This window comes from Nomascus leucogenys, chromosome 22a, assembly GCF_006542625.1.
Source record: "Nomascus leucogenys isolate Asia chromosome 22a, Asia_NLE_v1, whole genome shotgun sequence".
Classification (NCBI taxonomy): Eukaryota; Metazoa; Chordata; class Mammalia; order Primates; family Hylobatidae; genus Nomascus; species Nomascus leucogenys.
Window position 1 is genome coordinate 52,499,721 of NC_044402.1, and position 21,455 is coordinate 52,521,175.

Genomic DNA, 21,455 nt, shown 5'->3' on the forward strand with positions numbered 1-21,455 from the left:
AGCTGCACAAATCCCCGAGAATGGCCCCCAGGTACGAGGGTGTCGGGAACTGTCATCCTCCAGTGCTGACTTGAGTGTGTGTGTGTCTGTGGCTGCACACGTGTGTGTGTGTGCACAAGTGGGAATTGGAGTGTGTGTGTACACGTGTGTAAGTGTGAGTGTGAGAGTGGGACACGAGTGTGCGGGTGCCCACAGGCAGCAGTTGGGGTGCCAGTGTCCTCACTCCTGCCTGCTTTCCTGTCTCTCCAAAATGTGACCACACAGCAGCTTGGTGACCATCTAGGTTTAAGTGTATTAAAGAGAAGGGAAACACAACTAGGATTCCTGTAGTGTGGGGAAGGGAAATGCCTAGCCCAGCTCTATGACTCCCCTTTTAATGGTTTTGAGCTGGAATGTGGGTACAGAAGAGCCTCCCACAGTGCCACTGGTGGTGGAGGAAATAGCCCCTCCCACTGGTCCATTTTCACGCTGCTGATAAAGACATACTGGGATAAAAAAAAGAGGTTTAATTGGACTTACAGTTCCACATGGCTGGGGAGGCCTCAGAATCATGGCGGCAGGTGAAAGGCACTTCTTACATGGCAGTGGCAAGAGAAAATGAGGAGGAAGCAAAAGTGGAAACCCCTGATAAACCCATCAGATCTCGTGAGACTTACTATCACAAGAATACCACGGGAAAGACTGGCCCCAATGATTCAATTAAATCCCCCTGGGTCCCTCCCACAACATGTGAGGATTCTGGGAGATACCATTCAAGTTGAGATTTGAATGGGGACACAGCCAAACCATATCACTGGATGAGAGCAATTAGATTGATGTCCCGATGTATAGGGGTCCATGGGAACTTGAAAGACTCTTCCCCTTCCGCCTACTTTAACAAGATCAACAGAGGAAAGGAACTTCCCTTAAGGGAAGATATTGACTCTATCCCTGAAATTAAATCACAAGAAAATAAGAAATGCATGAGATCTAAACTAAGCCATTTGGGTAAACTGTCTCAGAATTTAAAGCATCAGCAGTCACAAGCTATCAGGATCAGTGACGATTCTTTCACTCCATGGTCTAGTCCAATGAGACTGGTCAGGGCTTGCCGCCTGCTCCTCAGTGCTGTCCTGGTACTTTGAAAGTATCTGTGATTCTGTGAACTGCACCCCCAGCTGCCCAACAACTTTCCTTTGTTGAACTGAGCCAGACTCTGCTTTTATGGCTTACACCCAAATAATTCAAGTTGTTTTTAAAAATAATAATAAATCAAGTTATTCATTTATGAGTTATACAGTCCCATGTGGGGAAAGGGAAGGAGAGTGAGGTAATACTCAATTTTACTACCTGCTATGCATTTATAAGTGAGATACTTCTTTTTAAATCATATTTTTGGGTTAGAACAAACTCTGGTATATTTAAGTAAATTCCCTGAAGAATGTGGACACCGTAAGCAGGTGAGTGCACTATTCTCTGCTTCCCTTCCAGAGAACTGTGGTTCACTCTCCATCCTGCCCCCTGCACTGGGAGGCGACCACACAGACAGCACGGCCTGTGCTCCTGCACTACCTGGCTTCTGCTTGGGTGTGGATGGTAACAGGCACCCGCAGGAGACAGGAGCGTGCGGGGAGAAGTAACTCAGGGTTTGAATTTCCCTCACTCCCTCTGGACAGCTCTGTGGTTCTGTAATCATTGCCGTCCTCTACCTACAGCCACAGGCCTGCGGGGCTCCCCCTAGGGAAAGTTATAGATTTCCATGAGTTCTGGAAACTGCTCCCTCTTCCTTGTTCTTTCAGCCTCAGAGATGGAAACAGTTTCCTTCCACTGATCATCCCAGGGAGCTTCAGCACCCCTTGTGGCTTTCTTAGCCCTGCCAGCACCTCTGTAATGTGTGTCTTCTTTCTTTGTCATCTCTTTCCTTCCAGGACCCTGACTGTCCCACAGAAGAAGTGACAAGAATTTATTTATGACATGACGATAACACATGTATTCATGGTGTTAATTCGATTTGTTTCATAGAGACAGAGTCTTGCTATGTTGCCCAGGCTGGTCTTCAACTCCTGGCCTCAAGCAATCCCCCTGACTTGGCCTTCCAAAGTGCTGGCATTACCGGTGTGAGCCATTGTGTCCAGCCCTTAACTTGAAAATCTGACTTAGTATAATAAAAGAAAAAAATAGAAGTATTCTGGAAATGGAACAGGAAAGAAGGCTAAGGTGGAAACCATCAATCTGTGTCATCTGAGAAGCCCCAAGTGCAGAGGCTGTCCCGGGTCTTTAGAGGACAGCAACAACAAAGCACACAGGATCCTGGTGTCAGGGACAGAGCATGGCCACGGCAGGATGGTAGCGGCTCTCCTACGAAATAATGCTCATAAACATCCCCTGTGAGAAGGATCAGATCAACATATAAAAATATGCCAAATAAAGTGAAACTCAAGGCAGGAGTGGGACTGGCCATTCTCAGCCTGTGACCTCCATGGACTTGGAGAAAGGCTCAGCCTGGTGATGTGTGAGGCCTCCGACCTGGGGCAGCACCCGCCCCTAAAGACCAGGCACAAATCCCAGCACACGGAGGGATCCAGACAAATACACAAGAAATGACCACCGCAGGAGCTTTACTGAGCACAGAGCAAGGGTGCACACCACTCAGCACCTACCCCTCCACCTGCCCTTCTCTCACCACCTGCCCCTGCCCCAGCACAGCAGATCCTCAGAATCCAAGAAGAGAACCTAACTTCCATGTTTTATTAATGGATTATAATATTTTATCCCATCTTCAGAAAACAATATGCAGAAGATAACTGTAGAGCAAGACATCTATTTAGGGCGAGTGAGTCACAGTGGAGATCTGGGAGGGAGACCCTTACATAAGCCTTTCATTCCAAGAAAAAAAAGGTTGATCCAAAGAAGGCGACCCCAGGCCTGGATATTGGGATTACATGGAAGGGGTTCAGGGGCATCAAGGGAATGGGTCCCTCTCCCTGCATCCTCCCAGGGCTGTGCTTGGGAAGATAGCAGCTGGAGGAAGAAAAGTCAGGGTCCACAGAGATATAAGGGGGCTGAGAACTATCTGTGTCTTGCTGGTCTGCACAAGGCAGCTCTCAAACTGTGGAGAACATGGTAATAACCAGATTCAGCTTAGCCACTCTCAGCGTTTACACCCAGAGCATTATGGGCAGCCCATCACCATCCACTACCTTCAAATCCAAAGATCCCTACAGCCCAAAGCTGCTCCCTGGCCTCAACTCCTGTCAGCATCAGGCCCCAAGGAAGCTGTGAGCACGTCTGTCTGGGACACTGTCACCATCTGGAGAATGACAATAAAGAGGACCCAGCAGCCTGCAGGAGGAGACTGTCTTTGAGGCAGGACCGTGGGATAGGTGAGGCACAGGACTGTGGCTCCATCCTCTCTATTCGAGGGGTTAGAGATGAGCTGCCTCTGCCACCCCTTCCATGGTGATATTTCTAGAATACACCCCTGTGCTGGAATTCTTATGAGGACAGAGACCTGATGAGATGCTGTGGTGAAGAGGGGCCACAAGGGTCTTGAATACCAAGTTAATATTGCTACCAACTGAGATTAGGAAGTGAAACCCAGGACCCAAGAGAGGAGGAGGAGGAGATAGCACAGAACACTGTAATCACTCTCCTGGCCATCTGTGTGCAGTGAGATGCTTCCCTTCAGGGTTGGGAGCACCCAGTATCATGGTCGTGAGTGTTGCTACCCTGCTGTTCTCATCTGTGAATGCGGCCAGACCACTTTCTTCCTCTAATATAAATAACTTGGAGGATCTGTCACCAGACACCTCATATCTACATATTAATAAATTCTGTACAGTGGTTTGGTTTAATGTTTTATATGTTATAAGAAATAGGCAAAACAGAGGGAACAACACAGCTCCCTCCCAGGGTCTCCAGCCTCTGGCCTATACTGTCAGCCTGCACTTTCTCAGCCTTCCTGGCTGCCAATATTCTGGTTCCCAGCAGCCTCCTCTCTCACCCTTCACCTCTTCTGACTGAGTGTGAATGGTGACTAGACCAGGCGGTGCCCTCCCTGTCAGTCTGCCTGTCTGCCTGGTTCCCTGTCAGAGTTTGTGTCTTCACTCGGTTCACCATCCCCAGCCACAGCAGGAATAGGGAGAAGTGACTTGGCAAATCCCCCACTCAAAATAGGATCCCTCAACCAGAGACCACTTGTGAAAGTCAGTTTTCCCTGACTAAAGAAGCAGGACATTTACCCTGTTAGAAGTTGATGTCTGCCAGAGACCTCCACCTGGGAAATGCTGGTTCATGGTAGGGTCTCTCTTTTAGTAAAGGGAGCAATTCCTGGCTAATTGACAGCTAATAAGTCATTTAGAATCCAGTTCATGTAAAAAGATTACCTACTTAAAGGATTAACTCCATTATAATAAGGACACATCCCACACCACACATCCAATGTCATTTGTGAGATTGCTTTGATTCGCTCATGTAGAATGTTACTCTACTGCTTTGCAGGGAGGCTTCCCACACATTTCAAATCTCTGCTCCTCATTTCACACCATCTGGCTCATGAGGTGAAGGTGATGAGAAGTGTCTTCAGACAATACTCCAAGGTTTGTCTATCAGAGTCATAGTCAAATATTACATATAGAGATTATTTTCTTAGAAGTTGTAATTTATTGATATGTATTTTAATCATGGCATAGATAGATACATACTATCCAACAATTTGTTTTTATTACCTCTATGTTACACTGCTTAGGTGGCCACTACTGGTACCTCTGCATTTTCTTTCTTGTATGTGACATTAATGTATAAGATTGTATGTACATAGTGGCTTGATTTCCAGGAATTGCTGATTAGGTAATTTAGACCATTCTTTCCACTGAGTACAATGGGAAAAGGAGGAAAACATACATATTTGAAAAATCTGGTTGAGCAAATGGATGGGCTAACAAAGCAGTGAAGATTTGCCTGGCCAGGAACTAGGAGAGGGCAGAAATCCAGAAGAGCAACTTGAGCTATGGGGCTGCTTTTGTGGATCAGAGGCAGTAACACCTGCTCCCTGGCCAGAAGCCAACTTCCAGGATTCAGGACTCAGGATTCAGAACTTAGATGGTCTCTTGGTCTCTCTAGAGTTCAGTGCTCATTTAGCCAGGTCTAAGACCCTCACACTCAATGCCTGGAGGATCCAAGCTTATGGTATGACTGCCTCTGGAGCATTTCATGCTAGAGAAATCCCAACAGGTGTAGGTAAATGGTCTAGAGGGCACTAGCCAGCCTTCCATGGAACTCTGTGTAAGGCACTTCCCTGTGTTGTTACCCATGTTGGCCATGTCCTCAGGAATTTAGTGGAACGGCCATGTAGTCTCTGAGTAGAAGTGAGGACGGTGAGGGGGTCCCTGCTCAGTCAGAGATTTTGTGTCCCTGCGTCCTTCCCTTCCATCTCAACCAGAGACCACTTGTGAAAGCCCAAGAACAAATGTCATTAAATGTCAGAGGTGAATCCAAGACCACTGATCCATTGTTCCCAGGAGCCTTGGGCCATGTAGCCCAGCAGTAATGAAGTCTGTGAGGCCTTGGTCACCCCCAAAGTGTTGCCCCAAGAGGAGCTGCCGCTCGTTGCCATCAGGCACCCCAGCAACTGGACATGGTATTCATTGTAATTTCTGATGAGGAACTAGAGAGGTCCCATAGCATATACACCTTGATCAAATTGGGTCATGGTGGAGTCAGGCAAAACTCTGCAATGACTCACAGGTACCTAATTATAAAATAAAGTCTCAACTCAGAGCATACATCAGAGCTTCAGGCTCAGTAGTCATTCCTTTACGCTGTTGCTGTGTTTGTACTGTGATAGCTGGTGCTTGAAGGGAGGACATATAGTTACATGTTGCAGGAAAACACATGTCATTAGAAAACTTGGCATGATTCAGGGACCATTGTCTTTTCCATGGTAGATGTGGGACTCTCTGTCATCTTTATCCTGTTGTTCCAAGTGCATAAGAGAAAGCTTCTTCCTGCTTTCAGCTGCGTGACTGACAACGGAAGCTGGAATTCAGAGAATCAGTGGCAGCCTCTCTCTCTCCAGGCCCCAACCCTGTAGGTTTAAGGAACAGACTTAGGTCTCTGGCACTCTGTTCTCAACACACATTTTCCTTCACTCACTCAGAAAAAAATAATAATAATAATAGAAAATGAACCAAAGGCTGCAATTCTCATGGCACCTAGAGAACTGGAGTACAGACCAAGGTGGCCACGTGCCTGTCATTGCTCCACCACACTCGGTTGCTGTGTGACCTCAGGAGAAGCTCTCTACCACCAGGGACTTTTAAACTCATCTGTGAATCCTGGATAAACACAGACATTCCGGTAACCTTACTGAAATGAAGTGAGGACCAATGAGTTGACAGGCGGAGAAAATTTTTTTTTTTTTTTTTTGAGATGGAGTCTTGCTCTGTCACCCAGGCTGGAGTGCAGTGGCGTGATTTCAGGTCACTGAAAGCTCCGCCTCCCAGGTTCATGCCATTCTCCTGCCTCAGCCTCCTGAGTAGCTGGGACTACAGGCGCTCACCACCACACCCGGCTAATTTTTCGTATTTTTAGTGGAGACGGGGTTTCACCGTGTTAGCCAGGATGATCTCGATCTCCTGACCTTGTGATCCGCCCGCCTCAGCCTCCCAAAGTGCTGGGATTACAAGCATGAGCCACTGCACCCAGCCGCAGGCGGAGAAAAATTTGTGATGGCCTTTACTCCTAGACAGGGCTTTTTAGGAACATGCACCTTAAAAGTAGGAGGAAAATATAATGCCAGGAACGCCCTGCCTAAAAGCCCCTTTAGTGATGATAATTATCATTCATCTTTCTATAAAAGTACAGCAAGACTTTCTACCTCAATATCTCAAATCAGTTAAATATATCTTCTGATCATATACCAGTGTGGACCCACATATTTTGCTCCGAGTGAAAATGAAAAGGAATGAGAACATCTCCACCTTCGTGTGGTGACCATGGGACAACAGAGGCTTGGAAACCAGCCTACATCTGCCCAAACTCTACATCACCTGCCGTTGTCAATTTTCAATCTATCTGTTCTATGCTTTGGAATCCTACATAATTCATACTCTTGAAAAATCTCATTTTCATATGTAGGGCAGGGTAGAAAAGGTGATATCTCTGTTTTAATTTGCTAAGACTTCCATAATAAAGTGGCACAGACTGGGTAAGTTAAACAGTAGAAATGTATTATCTCCCAGTTCTGGAGGCTACAGGTCCACGATGGAATGTATTGCAGGGCTGATTGCTCCTGAGGCCTGTCTCTTTGGCTTACAGATGGCCATCTTCTCCCTCTGTCTTGTCAACATTGGCCTCAAAATATGTGTAGAGGGACACAGTTTAGCCCATAAGAGTCTGCGCCATCCTTTGCGGTGCATATTGTAAGAAATAAAAGAGAATACAACCGTTTGGCTGGACTCTGTTGATATTTTGAAATGTTGGTCTTGCAATAAGAACACCACCAAAGGCCGGGTGCGGTGGCTCACACCTGTAATCCCAGCACTTTGGGAGGCCGAGGCAGGTGGATCACGAGGTCAGGAGATCGAGACTACCCTGGCTAACGCGGTGAAACCCCGTCTCTACTAAAAATACAAAAAGAAAAATTAGCCAGGCATGGTGGTGGGCGCCTGTAGTCCCAGCTACTCGGAAGGCTGAGGCAGGAGAATGGCGTGAACCCAGGAGGTGGAGCTTGCAGTGAGCCAAGATCGTGCTACTGCACTCCAGCCTGGGTGACAGACCAAGACTCCATCTCAAAAAAAAAAAAAAAAAAACACCACCAAAACAAGGGAGCCAAAGTTTAGTTTTCCCTGGAAGGTGAGCCTCCCTGAGCCTGGCTGCCCCAGGGCAGGAAGACCCAGTGCTATGTAGTTCTCCAAAGTCCTATTTACTGTAGTGATTCTGATTCTGTATTTTTAACTGGGAAAAGGATTCTCTTTCAGGAAAGCAACCACTTCTGATGCTATTTAGGTATTATTCTCCTTATACTTATAGGAGAAAAAATTGATGTTAATGAACCAAATATTTGCCAAATTATCACGCAAATAATTTTTGTATCATTTTAAAATACCCCTTATTGTACTGAGCTTGTTGGTTTTTTAATAAAAATTATTGGCACATAATATTTACACATACTTTGGGGTACACACAATATTTTCATGCATGTGTAGAATGTGAAATGATCGAGTCAGGATATTCATCACCTCAAGCATTTATCAGTTATTTGTGTTGGGTGAATTTCAAATCCACTCTTCTAGCTATTGTGGAATACACAATACATTGTTGTCAACTACAGCCAGCCTGCTGTGCTATCGAATATTAGAATTTATTCCCTCTATTTAACTGTATCTTTGTACCCATTAAGCTATCTCGTTTTATCTCCCAGATCCCCCACACACCCTTCCCAGCTTCTGGTAACTATTATTCTACTCTCCACCTCCATAAGATCAACTTTTTTTCAGTTCTCACATGTGAGTGAGAACATGTGATATTTGTCTTTCTTTGCCTGGTCTATTTCACTTAACATACTGACCTCCAGTTCCATCCATGCTGCTGCTAGTTATTTTGAAGTAGCTCTAGCTGGAAGAATAGAGAATTAAAAGAAATCTTTGTGAAGCCCCTACCCGGGTTTGTCAATGTGTAACATTTTAGTATTATTGGCTATATGTAGTATACATAGAAAATAATAGAAATATATGCAGATAGCGCTGATTCTCCACAGTTCAGTTATGTATGTGTTTCAGTTGATACTGCACTGAGTACTGGACTGCCAGTGGGGAGCAGCAGATGTCTTGAATTTGGTGAATGCCTTCATATTGTTACAAAGTGTTTTTTTGTTTGTTTGTTTGTTTGTTTTGAGACGAAGTCTCGTTCTGTCCTCCAGGCGGGAGTGCAGTGGCGCGATCTTGGCTCACTGCAAGCTCCGCCTCCTGGGTTCATGCCATTCTCCTGCCTCAGCCTTCCGAGTAGCTGAGACTACAGGCGCCCACCACCACGCCCGGCTAATTTTTTTGTATTTTTAGTACAGACGGGGTTTCACTGTGTTAGCCAGGGTGGTCTCGATCTCCTAACCTCGTGATCCACCCACCTGGGCCTCCCAAAGTGCTGGGATTACAGGCGTGAGCCACCGCGCCCGGCCTGCAAAGTTTTTAAATCCCTTTGTTTGACATGATTTTAGACTTTGTATAAATTGTTTTTTGTTGAATGTATCATTCTGTGGCTTGCTTTATCATTTAATATGGTCTATGAGGTGAACCCACACCCATAGAAACAGTTCATTTGTTTTCAATGCTGGATAGTATTTATGAGAGGAATATCCCACAATTTATCTCTTCTCCTGTCCGCAGACCTTTAGCTTGTTTCTGTTACAGACACTGACACAATGACCATCCTGGGTCATCTCTCTCTGGTCCCCTGTGTGATTTCCCCAAGATGTGGATGTAGGAATGGGATTACTGTGCTTTTACCATGTGATGTTATAGGATGTCAAATTGTTCTCTGAAGAGGTCATATCAACTCCCCCCTTTAAAATCTTCTTTGACATTTTACAGGTCAAGTTATCTTCCTCCCCAACTAGCTGCTCTGCCTCAGTCCCCCTTCATTGGCTCCTTTTGCTGTAGATGCTGGAGCACTGTGGGGTTTTACTGCCTCCCAATCACTCTAGTGTCCTCCACTCCCAGGATTTTAAATATCATCTAGACACAGATGGCTCCCAAATACATATCTCTACATATTTCTATAATCAAAAAACTAATGGTACCAAAACAGGTACTCTGAAATATTGCAGATGGGCCTGCAAACTGGAAATTTTTTCAGGAAAGGCAGTATGGCAATTTCTGTCTAAATTAAAAATGCATACACCCAGCAGTCCCACTTCTAGAAATGTGTCCAAAAATACACCTGCATTCCTGAAAAATGACTGTATTTAGAATTATATGTTGCAACCCTGTTTGTAAAATCAAAAAGGAAAGAAGAAAGTAAATGAAAGATAAAAGAAAAAATAATCCAAATGTCTGTCACTAGGGGACTAGTTAAAAAAGCATTGCAAGCTAGGCACAGTAGCATTCACCTGTGAATAGCCACTCTACTCCACTCTGGGTAACATAAGGAGGCCTCCCTATCTTCCTAAGAAAACCCAAACAAGCACTGCATATCTACACAGCGGAGTCTACAAACATTTAACACAAAAGAAAAAAAGACACAGGAAACTCTTGATATTCCCTCATGGGATGGTCTCCATGATACATTGTTAAGAAGAAGTAAAGCAAGGTGTAGAATAACATATAGAGTCTGCTAAAATTTGTGTGAAAAGGGACAAAGAGATATATATACACATTTATATTTGCTTGCATATGCATAAAATATATTTGGAAGAATAAGCAAGAAGATATCTCTGGTTGCCTGTTGGGGATGAGACAGGGTAAGAGAGAGACATTTTACCTTTTGAACATTTTGAATTTTGAATTTTGAACTATATCAAGAAATAAAAGATAATTCCTAGGGAGACTAAACAAACCCCAAAAAAATTCAAAATGAAAAACCTTTTAAAAACTAATAGAATTTTTTTACCTTTATTAAAATAAATTTTAAAAATTTTCTAAATATTATATTATTTCTTTAACAAGGAGGTTTACTGCCATTTTAATTCAGTACATTGTATTCTTTTTAATTGCATTATCTTTATTTACATCTGTCTTTTTTCCATTACAAGGTAAAATAACAGCATGATTAATTAAATGCAATTTTTTTGGTGAAGGAAATTTTGTTCAAATCTTGGTCTAAGTGGGAAAGGGATTCTAGGGGATCCAGTGCAACAATTATGGCTTCAATATGCTCACGACGTCCTCTAGTGTTTGTGTGGGCTCATGGATGAGATATCTAGAAAACACTGGAATTCTCAAGGACACATGACTGAAGCCATTTGCCAAATGTTCAAGGTCCTATTAATGGCCCATCTGAGTACTTGTCATACGAGGTCACCCTATCTTTGAATCAGAAGGTACACTCAGAGCTCCTAGGGTCACATCCCAGGCCCAACCTGCTGAGAGCAGTCGAGGAAGGTCTGGAGGTCAGTGTCGTGAGGGGTGGGAAGACTGAGGGTGTGGGGGCCAGTTGTGGAGTGGTGGGAGCCCCAGGTGCTGTATGAAGCCAAGCCTCTGGATCACCCTGTGACCCCACAGTTGGTCCCTTCTTGGGTGTCTGCCACTCCCGGGACTCCAAGGAAATCAAAGCCTGCAAGCTTGGGGTGGGGAGCTGTCCAGGATGGGTCAGTTGTGGTCTCATTGATCCTACACTTCTGACTCCCAGCCCACTCCCAGCCCTCTTCTGATATTAGAAGTCAACACGGATTGCCTTAGGGTGGTGGTTCTCAAAGTGTAGTCCTGGGGGAAGCAACATTGGCATCACCTGGGAACTTAGACGTGCAATCATCAGGGCCCGACCTGGAGCTACTGTATCAGAAACTCTGCATTTAACAAGCCCCCAGCAGAATTCTGCTTTTCAAATCAGATTTCTCTCTCTCTCTCTCTCTCTCTCTCTCTCTCTCTCCCCCTCTCTGTCTCTGTTTCAGTCTCAATATTGAGTAGCTGTGACTTCTGGATAGTCAGGTGTCAGACACCCTTTCTGCCAGGAAGCACCAGGCTCCTCAATCAGCTTAGTCTCATTCTTGGCCTGGCTCAGGGAAAGATGTTCACTTCCTGGATTCTGAGCAAGGCTCTCCTATCCTGAGTGCCTGTGGGGCTCCCACTTATACCACAAAACAAAGCTCAAATAATATTCTCTTCTTTTATGAGATTTTTGGTATTCCTTCATTAGTCAGACCTGAAGATTTACATATATGTCTACCAAGCAAGCGTGCATGTCCCACTAGCCAGTTTGTTAGTCTGGCCAATGCACTGCAAGGTAACAGTCTCTCAGTCTCTCCTTGTGAGGTGTTACCTGGAGTTCTTTGTCTCACCACCGAGAGATTTAAGGAGCTTGGATACAAAGGGTGAGGCTGGAGCAAAAATTTAATAAGCGAAAGAAGAAAGCTCTCCCCCACGTAGAGGGGGCTTGGAAGAGCATTGCCATTTTTACAGCTGAATGCAAAGGCTTTTATAAGAAACTGATGAGAGCTGGGTGTCTCATTTGCATAAGGCACGAATTTCCGGTAGTTCCACCCCATCCTCCTAGAGCCCATGTGGGCCCTTAGCTTGAGTTACTCCATATTGCTTTGTTTCCCTTACTGCACATGTTATCAGGGGACAGAATTTTTCATTGCGGACATGTCTGGGCAAGTCTCCTGTGCAGCCTTTCTTATTTGTACAGATGTGGGCATGTCTTAGGCAAGCCCCCCTGTGCAAGTTCCCTTCTCTGTGCCTGCAGGCTGTTCTTTTGTTTGAAATAATTCAACTGAGGACCCACCATAACTGCCCACCTGACCAGTTTCTTCCTTTTTCCTCTCTCAATTTGTGTTATAATTTCCTTACTGATCTCTGTCTGAGCAAGACTGGGCACGCCTTGAGGACAAGGAGGGTTTATTTCTTCTTACCTCAGTCCTAGCCCCTCTTAAAACAATGTCCAGCACGCAGTAGGTGTTTGATAAATGTTTACCAAATGAAGGGATTCCCTGCAATGGCCTGGCAGACAGGAAAGCAGAATGAAAACCCACAGGCCAAAAGTGGCTGGAAGAAGATTTTCCAGATCCTAGTGCTGAGCACCGGGCCCAATGAAATTCACTTTTGGAAACTTCCCATCTGTCTCGTTCTCCTCTCATCAGGATAGAGCCCACCTAGTCACACACTACCTTTCAGGACCACCTTCCAGATCAGCCAGGTACAAACCCCACAGACTTCCTGCCTGTGGCTCCAAATGCTCAGCTGAAATTCTGAGACTAATTTTAGTGGAGTTAGAGGTTTATCCCTTAGGAGTGGCAATGGCTGGCTTTAAGATTCGGTAAGTAGTGTTTACATCTCAAAAGAGAAGACCGCTCCACCAGAAATGCAGAGTTTTAGTATGTGCAGGTCCGGGGTCTTCAGGAGATAAAGGATGATAGCTCCAGGAGCACTGGGACCCCCATGCAGCCCACCTGCCACCACAGCCTAGGCAGGGGTTGGGCTCTCACCTCGGCCCCTCCTCTGCACACCCTGGATGTGGATGGTTCCCCGAGTGTGAACTCACCTGGGCTCTGACCCTGGGTGCTCTTCCCGCTGTTGTGGAGCCTCTGCGGGTGTGGTGCATGCACAGGGGGCTTCACAGGAGACCCGGGGCACTTTAGAGTCTCAAGGCCAACATTCTTAGAGAATCCATGTCAGGCATTCAGGCTCTCAGGGACTCAGATGCCCAAACTATGAAAATGAGAGAATCTATCCCACTCTCTCAGGTGTGGTGAGATTCATATTATATGACAATCGGTCGTCTATACATTGATCGTACTCTCAGTGATGCCTTTATCAGTCGGCCGATGCCTAAAATCCAAAGATGGGTCAGGCATGGTGGAGGAAGAGTTCCTTTCTTACCTTCTGAAGGTGCCATCAACAGGAATTTCTACCCTGTGGAGTCTAGAGGAGACTTTCCTTGAAGCTGAGTTGGGAATGGACATTTGGACTTTTTTTTTTTTAAGAGTTAGTAACTCCACAAAGAACCACGCATTTATTTGCTTACTTTAATTCTACAGCAACATTCGAGGTGGCTTACTGCAACAAACCCAGTGTAATAAATACATATGAATTACTTTAAAATCAACACCAGGCCGGGCGCAGTGGCTCACGCCTGTAATCCCAGCACTTTGGGAGGCCGAGGCGGGCGGATCACAAGGTCAGGAGATCGAGACCATCCTGGCTAACACGGTGAAACCTCGTCTCTACTAAAAATACAAAAAATTAGCTGGGCACGGTGGCAGGCGCCTGTAGTCCCAGCTACTCGGGAGGCTGAGGCAGGAGAATGGCATGAACCCGGGAGGCGGAATTTGCAGTGAGTCGAGATAGTGCCACTGCACTCCAGCCTGGGTGGTAGAGTGAGACTCTGTCTCAAAAAAAAAAAAAAATCAACACCAAGGAAAATATACATTTTAAAATATTAAGGCTGGGGTAAAGCTAGAACATTACTAGGCAAGAAGGAACATCTGAAACATTTGCTGAAATAGAGTTGACTCTTTACCTAGCCATAGATTTGTTGCCTCACGATTTCATTGCATCTGAGCACCAGGGAGGGGGGTGGCAGTTCAGGTCACCAGTCCCTTGCTTCCTGCTTCAGGAACAGCGTCCTGTTCTACACTTACAGTCAAAGCAAATTACATCATTGTAAGATGTTTAATGCTGAAGTCAAAGTCCACAGAGTCAGCAGTGTAAAAACCTCAGGAGTCCAAGGACAGTCTACATTTCTCCCCAGAAATGGCCTCACTATGCACTGTTGGAGAGAGAGGGTCCTTTCAAGGGGCCCCAAGACGCAGGAGCAATTGGGCTGCAGCTCTAAATAAAGATGTCCTTTCTACCTGCAGTTTCCACAAAACCTCACAGGCAACTTTGGTGATGTCACCTGAGCTAGGAATTCGGTTTTTTGATGTTGGTTCTCTTTGAGCCATTGTGTGAGCTTTAAAATGTGACGTGGAGATTTTGCTATACTGGTGTTTCCTTGCTGGAATTTGACATCCACAGTGGCTCTGGCTTCCCTGTCTGGTCCCAGGAGGAAATGGAGTGTCCTGCACTTTTTTTCAGCATCCCTTTGTGTAAGAAGGATCAGGAGACTTGGAGTCAGGGGCTCCTCCAATCTCACTCTCGTCCATAAAACAGTGTCCCTTAAGCTTTCTGGGGGTGAGGGCCTTGACACTGTGCTGTTCTGATGAATATAATTGTCCCAGCTCCTGAAATAAAAGCACAGGTGCACAAAATACTGACTCTTGCAAGCAATGCCAAGATGGGGATGTTTCCTAGGCTCCAAGTTTAGCACTTTGACTTTCTATGTACACACACAGGGGCCAGGCATTGTGGTTTATGTCTGTAATCTCAGCACTTTGGGAGGCTGAGGCATGAGAATTGCTTGAAGCCAGAAGTTCAAGACCAGCATGGGTAACAAAGCATGACCCAGTCTCTAAAAAAAAAAAAATACACACACACACACACACACACCACACACACACTGGGTGTAGTGGCTCCAGTCTGTAGTCCCAGCTACTCGAGAAGCTGAGGTGGGAGGATTGACTGAGTCCAGGAGTTGGAGCCTGCAATGAGCTGTGATCAGGACACTGCTCTAGCCTGATGATCAGAGTGAGACCCTGTCTCAAAAACAAACAAACAAACAAAACAAAACAAAATACACACGCACACACACATACACACAGCCAGAGCCAGCGCTGAGGGAGAGGCTGACCTCAGGGGCAGAGTCACAGGCATTTCTCAGGTCCCTCTCAGTGGTCTTTGTCTCTTTTTCCTGGAGGTGGAGGAGTCTGTACTTCGTGAGGAGAAGTCCTCCGAAGAAGGCCGGAGATACTCAGGAGCGGGGTCCAGAGAGGGAAAAGGATGAGGAAGTGGAGACAAAGCAGAGGGGGCAGGGCAAGAAGGGAGCGTGTGAGGAATGGGGAGGGAGAGGACCTTCCAGCTGTCAGAAAGGTCACATGCAGAATTTGGCTCTTGGTTTTTGTGCTTTATCAGGATGGATTTGGGGAACCAGCCGGAGTGGGAGATAAGGAGTCTACTTTGCAAAGGACACGTGTGAGTCTCCTCCTAGTTTGAACTCATGAGTAGCAGCTGACAGCCAGGACCCTTGTGCGGGGCGCGTGACGCCCCTTTGCAACCAGGGCGTTTTCTGCACCCCACCAGCCATCCCTCCTGGGACCACGCTGGTCCTCTCCAACCCTAACGGGGAGAGAAGGAAGGAGAGGTCTGGAGGCTTTGGGTCCTCCCTTGTGCTCATTCTTCCTCTGCCGTTTATTCCCTGAGTGTCCTTGCCTTTCCTCCGCTACCCGGACCCCACTACAGCAAAGCACATCCTGCACTCTGGCCTGGACTCCCTTTGTAACCGCCCAGTGGGTTCACCTTGCTGACTGCCTAGACAAAGCCAATTTATCAAGGCAGGGGAATTACAATAGAGAAAGAGTAATTCATGCAGAGCCGGCCGTGCGGGAGACCAGAGTTTTATTACTCAAATCAGTCTCCCTGAAAACTCTGATCAGTTTTTAAGGATAATTTGGTGGATGGGGGGGCCAGTGAATCGGGAGTGCTGATTGGTTGGCTCCGGTATGAAATCATTGTGAGTGGAGGCTGTTCTCTTAGGCTGAGTCAGTTCCTGAGCAGGGGCCACAGGACTGGTTGGCAGGTCCAGATGGGGCCCTCCAGTTGTCAGAAATGCAAAAACCTGGCCGGGCGTGGTGGTTCATGCCTGTAATCCCAGCAATTTGGGAGGCCGTGGCGGGCGGATCACGAGGTCAGGAGATCGAGACCATCCTGGCTAACACGGTGAAACCCCGTCTCTACTAAAAATACAAAAAATTAGCCGGGCGTGATGGCGGGAGCCAGTAGTCCCAGCTACTCGGGAGGCTGAGGAAGGAGAATGGCGTGAGCCCGGGAGGCGGAGCTTGCAGTGAGCTGAGATCGCGCCACTGCACTCCAGCCTGGGCTACAGAGCGAGACTCCGTCTCAAAAAAAAAAGAAAGAAAAAGAAAAAAGAAAGGCAAAAACCTGAAAAGACATCTCAAAAGGCCTCTCTGAGGTTCACAGTAGTGATGTTACCTTCAAGAGTAACTGGGGAAGTTGCAAATCTTATGGCCTCCGGAATAATGGCTGGTAATACTCAGAATTCCAGCCCCTCTCATCCTAACCTAATGGCTGGTGGCCTTTCATTCGTTTTACAAGAACACTTTCCCTTTAAACTATAAATTCCTTCCCAAGGCTAGTTCGGCCTATGCCCAGAAATGAACAAGGGCAGGTTAGCGGTTAGAAGCAAGATGGGGTCAGTTAGGTTTGATGTCTTTCACTGTCATCATTTCCTTAGTTATAATTTTGCAAAGGCGGTTTCACCTTGGCTTCAGACCCACCCATGCAGTATCACTGTGCCCTGTCCTTCCAACCACTGCCACTAGGTGGAAGCAGAGAGAGCATCGCCCAGATGGGCTAGATTCTTCTCACAGGCTCCCTGCTAGAACGAACATTCTTGAGACTTTAGATCTAAGTCAGCCTGATTTCTGAAAGCCTTGGACCGTTTCCAAAATCAAATCAATACTCCAGGAACAAGATCTGCCTCGACTTTGTCTTCACCCAAGGACGCTATGGCACCGCAGTTTTCAAACGTGCTTTAAGAATAAATGGAACAGGGTCCCCTGTGTCCCCACTCATTTGCGTTTTCCTTTTTATTACAGTCAACCCCTTTTGTAAATATTGTTACACGTCTCTCCATTCCACTGAAAACATCTCTTTCAAAGGCACTTTAAGAAAGATTCAATGACATGAAAATATGAAGGATCCTCTTGAAAGAGTTTCTGGTGCTGGGTTTTAAAGAACATTTTTGTTTTTAAACTCTGTAACTATTTTGGTGTGGGGCTTAGCTTCGTATTTTCAAATTGAAATATTCTCTTCCTTAACCTCCGCATAAATCCAAGTTCACAATTTTTATTATTTTAAAATTTTATTTATTTTTCTGTTTTGGGGACAGGGTCTCCTCCTGTCGCCCAGGCTGGATTGCAATGGCACAATCGTAGCTCACTGCAGCCTGGAACTCCCCAGCTCAAGCGATCCTCCTGCCTCCGATTCCCAAAGAGCTGAGATTATAGGCATGAACCACTGCAACCCACCCAAATCCAAGTTTATACTAAAAGATAAAATTCCAACATTTCAGAGAAAATGAAAGTCACAAAGTTATCCCAGTCTCTGGAGTCACTGTCAAAACTTTGGTGAGGAATCTTCCAGGTTATCCCCTACTTAAAATATATATTAATATTATGTAAGTAATATTAGCGACATTTTTGCCCAGGCTGGAGTGCAGTGGCACGATCTCAACTCACTGCAACATCCACCTCCCGGGTTCAAGCGATCCTCCTGCCTCAGCCTTCCGAGTAGCTGGGACTACAGGCGCCGGCCACCACGCCTGGCTAATTTTTGTATTTTCAGTGGAGACAGGGTTTCACCATGTTGACCAGGCTGATCTCGAACTCCTGACCTCAGGTGATCTGCCCACCTTGGCCTTCCAAAGTGCTGGGATTACAGGCATGAGCCACTGGGGCCAGCCTCCTTAAGCTTTTAAAAAAGGTTAAAAGTATGCTGAGCACTTCTTTTCATAGCAATACTTAAAAGCGATCTTTCTCTTTTTAATGACTGTATAGAACTTTATCATGTAACTCTTCTTTGGGAGACAATTGAAATGTTCTTTATCTTCACTGTGGTAATGGAGATGTGAGTGTGTACAACAGCTAAAATTCAACAAGTTGAACACTTTAAATCGATGCAGTTTATTGCATGCAAAGTATGTCCCAATATGATGATTTAAAAATATTATCCTCTTTGAGATTTGTATTTTGCTTATGTGAAACAAAACAAAACAAAAACCTTGTTCTTGTGTCCAGGAGACACACCCTGACTCATCTGGAGGTAGAGGGTCATGCTGTCTGCAACTTACCCTCACAGACTCTGAAATAACAATAACAGCAGTATATTTACAGATTCAGAAAGAGAGAAAGCTATAGTAAAAATGTTCATAAGTAAAACTAGATAAAGGGCAAAAATAAAAAATAAAACTACGTCTTTTAAATTTTATCTCTCCTTTACTTTTTCTCTCCCCTTTTCTTCCTATCTCTTCCCTCCTTTCTTAACACGTCCCCCTATCCTTCCCTCCTTTCACCACTCTCTGCACTTGATCCCCGGTGTATTCCAGCCTCCAGGCCAACACACGTCACCGCGTCCGCCTGGGGCAGGTCAGAGAAGGGACGCGAGGCGGCGCTGTCACAGCATTCTATGCGCCCTAGCGCCCTGGGCCCTACTGGTCTTATTTCAGTGAAGGTCACTCCCGTCTTTGATGGGGCCACACTTGGGGTGTAAATTAGGATCATCACTGAAGGGGCGGGACCCTGAGAGGCTTTTTCCTGGCCCCTTAGTTGTGGGTTTTCCTGCGGGCGGCGGAGCCCGTTTCCATCAGAACCGCCCAGAGGCTGGCGCTGCCTTCCAGGGGTGAAGCGTTTTCGGATCCTGGAATCCGTGGGCGGCCCGTGGGAGGGGCTGAGGCGCATTTCCCTATTCACCCGATCCGAATCCACCGCGGTGCTGTTTCAAGCGAGTCAGATTCCAGATCGCGCTCCAGCCCGGACTCGGAATTCCTGCCCCGCGGGTCTGCATTTTCACAGCGGCAGGTGTGAGTGCCCCGCAGCTGGAGACCAGAAGCCTGAAGGCAGCTCCGCCCTCCCCAGCCCAAAGTGCCGTTATTCCGTTTCTGTATCAGTAAACACGTTTCATTTTCCGTAGACCAGGGAAGGGTGGCGGGTGATCCCAGTCCTCGCAGTGAATTCCGGGCCACAAAATTCAAAACGCTTGCGGGCAAAGCCGTGCGCGGTGGCTCAAGCCTGTAATCCCAGCACTTTGGGAGGCCGAGGCGGGCGGATCACCTACGGTCGGGATTTCCAGACCAGCCTGACCAACATGGAGAAACCCCGCCTCTACTAAAAATACAAAATTAGCCGGGCATGGTGGCTCATGCCTGTAAGCCCAGCTACTCGGGACGCTGAGGCGGGAGATTCACTTGAACCCGGGAGGCGGAGGTTGCTGTGAGCCGAGATCGCGCCACTGCACTCCAGCCTGGGCAACAAGAGCGAAACTCCGTTTCAAAACAAAAAACAAAAAGCTTTCGGGCGCGGAGCGCAGCCCCGCCCTGAGTTTTGTGAGCGACCGCCCTGGGCCGTTTCTCTTTCTTTTCTGGACCCTGCAGTGGCGCCTAAAGTCTGCGAGGAGGAAGTCGCCTCTGTGCTCGTGAGTCCAGGGATCTAAGGTAAGTGCTGAGGGAGAAAACATAGTTGATGGGGCAGAGCAGAGGGGGCTGGAGGTGGGGTGGACGGGGAGGGCTTTGGACAGAAGACCTGAGAGGCTTGGTGGGGGAGGGGAACCCAGGCCTCGGCGCTGAGAAGCAACTCCCCTGGAGCTCAAGACGACCTTGGCCTCCCCTAGCCCAGGAGAGGACTGGATTCATGTCTCCCTGAAACCGCTTCTAAATGCCTTAGAACAAACCTTACATGTTCATTATTATTATTATTGAACTATTAAAAGTCTTTTTTGGCGGTGAGCTGAATGAGACCCTTTGCTGGAGCTGGCACACGGAGGAAGTCCTGGAGGGAGGGTAGACACTGGAGGGAAGGGCTTGGGACCTGTGTCAGGAGAGCTGGGTCCATCTTCCTCTCTGTCTCAAACTACACTTATGATCTTTAGCAGTGAAAATAATCTCTCTAAGGTGGGGACAGGACCCCAGTCCCTGCTGTGCTCAATAAATTATGAGGATCAAAATAAATTATCAGTGAATGTGTATGGGAAGACTAAGAAATTGTTAAAATTCTCGAATACATTATATTTTCATCCACAGAAAAGTGTAGGCTAGGGATCATAGGGGAATAGTTAGTAAAGACAGGGATAGTTCAACTTAAAAAAAAAAGGTTGTGAGGCTAACAAAGAAGAAAGGGACACAGTTCCTGATCCTGGAGGGTTCATAGTCTAACGAGGGAGGAGGGTAGAAGATGGTAGGTGACAGCTGGGTGTAGTGGCACTCACCTGTAGTCCCAGCTACTCAAGAGGCTGTGGTGGGAGGATTGCTTGAGCCCAGGCATTGGAGGCTGCAGTGAGCTATAATCACGCCGCTGCATTCCAACTGAGTGACACAGCAAGACTCCTCTCTTAAAAAAATAAAATAAAATAAATGAAAAAAATAAGATTCAAGACAGGGCACAGTCGGTGCCATCAGGAAGGTTCAAAACACGGGCTAGATCAGTAGTTCTAAAACTTGACTACACATCGGAATCACGTAGGGAGCTTTAAAAGATACTAAGGTTTAGGTCCAACCTAGGTTTACTGATTTAACTGGTTGTGGCTGTGGCCTGGGAACATGGATATTAAAAACTCTCCAGGTAGTTCTACGCAGTAGCTAGGTTTGAAGACCACTGCCTAGATGTCCCAATGACTAAGAATGTGCGCTGGGGACAAGCCAATTCTCTTAGTAGAAAGAGGCTTTCCAGACAGAATTCTTATTATTGAGAACTGAGAATTCATATGCCACTCACAATTTATCGTTTTAAAGTGTACAGATCAGTGGCTTTTAGCATAATCACAAGGTTGTGCCACCATCACCGCTATCTACTTGGGAAATTTTTCTTCCTTTTTTTCTTTTTTTTTTTTGAGACGGAGTCTTGCTCTGTTGCCCAGGCTGGAGTGCAGTGGCACAATCTCAGCTCACTGCAAGCTCCGCCTCCCGGGTTGACCCCATTCTCCTGCCTCAGCCTCCCG

General features: G+C 46.5%; 1 long non-coding RNA gene across 1 annotated transcript; it reads right to left on the bottom strand.

The window, feature by feature from the left end:
* Positions 1-4,618: 4,618 nt before the first annotated feature.
* On the bottom strand, positions 4,619-19,760 carry LOC115832409. The gene is made up of 2 exons (XR_004027905.1): positions 19,217-19,760; positions 4,619-6,064 (listed from the first exon to the last, which is right to left on the bottom strand). It is a non-coding gene; the product is annotated as an uncharacterized LOC115832409 (long non-coding RNA).
* Positions 19,761-21,455: the final 1,695 nt, after the last annotated feature.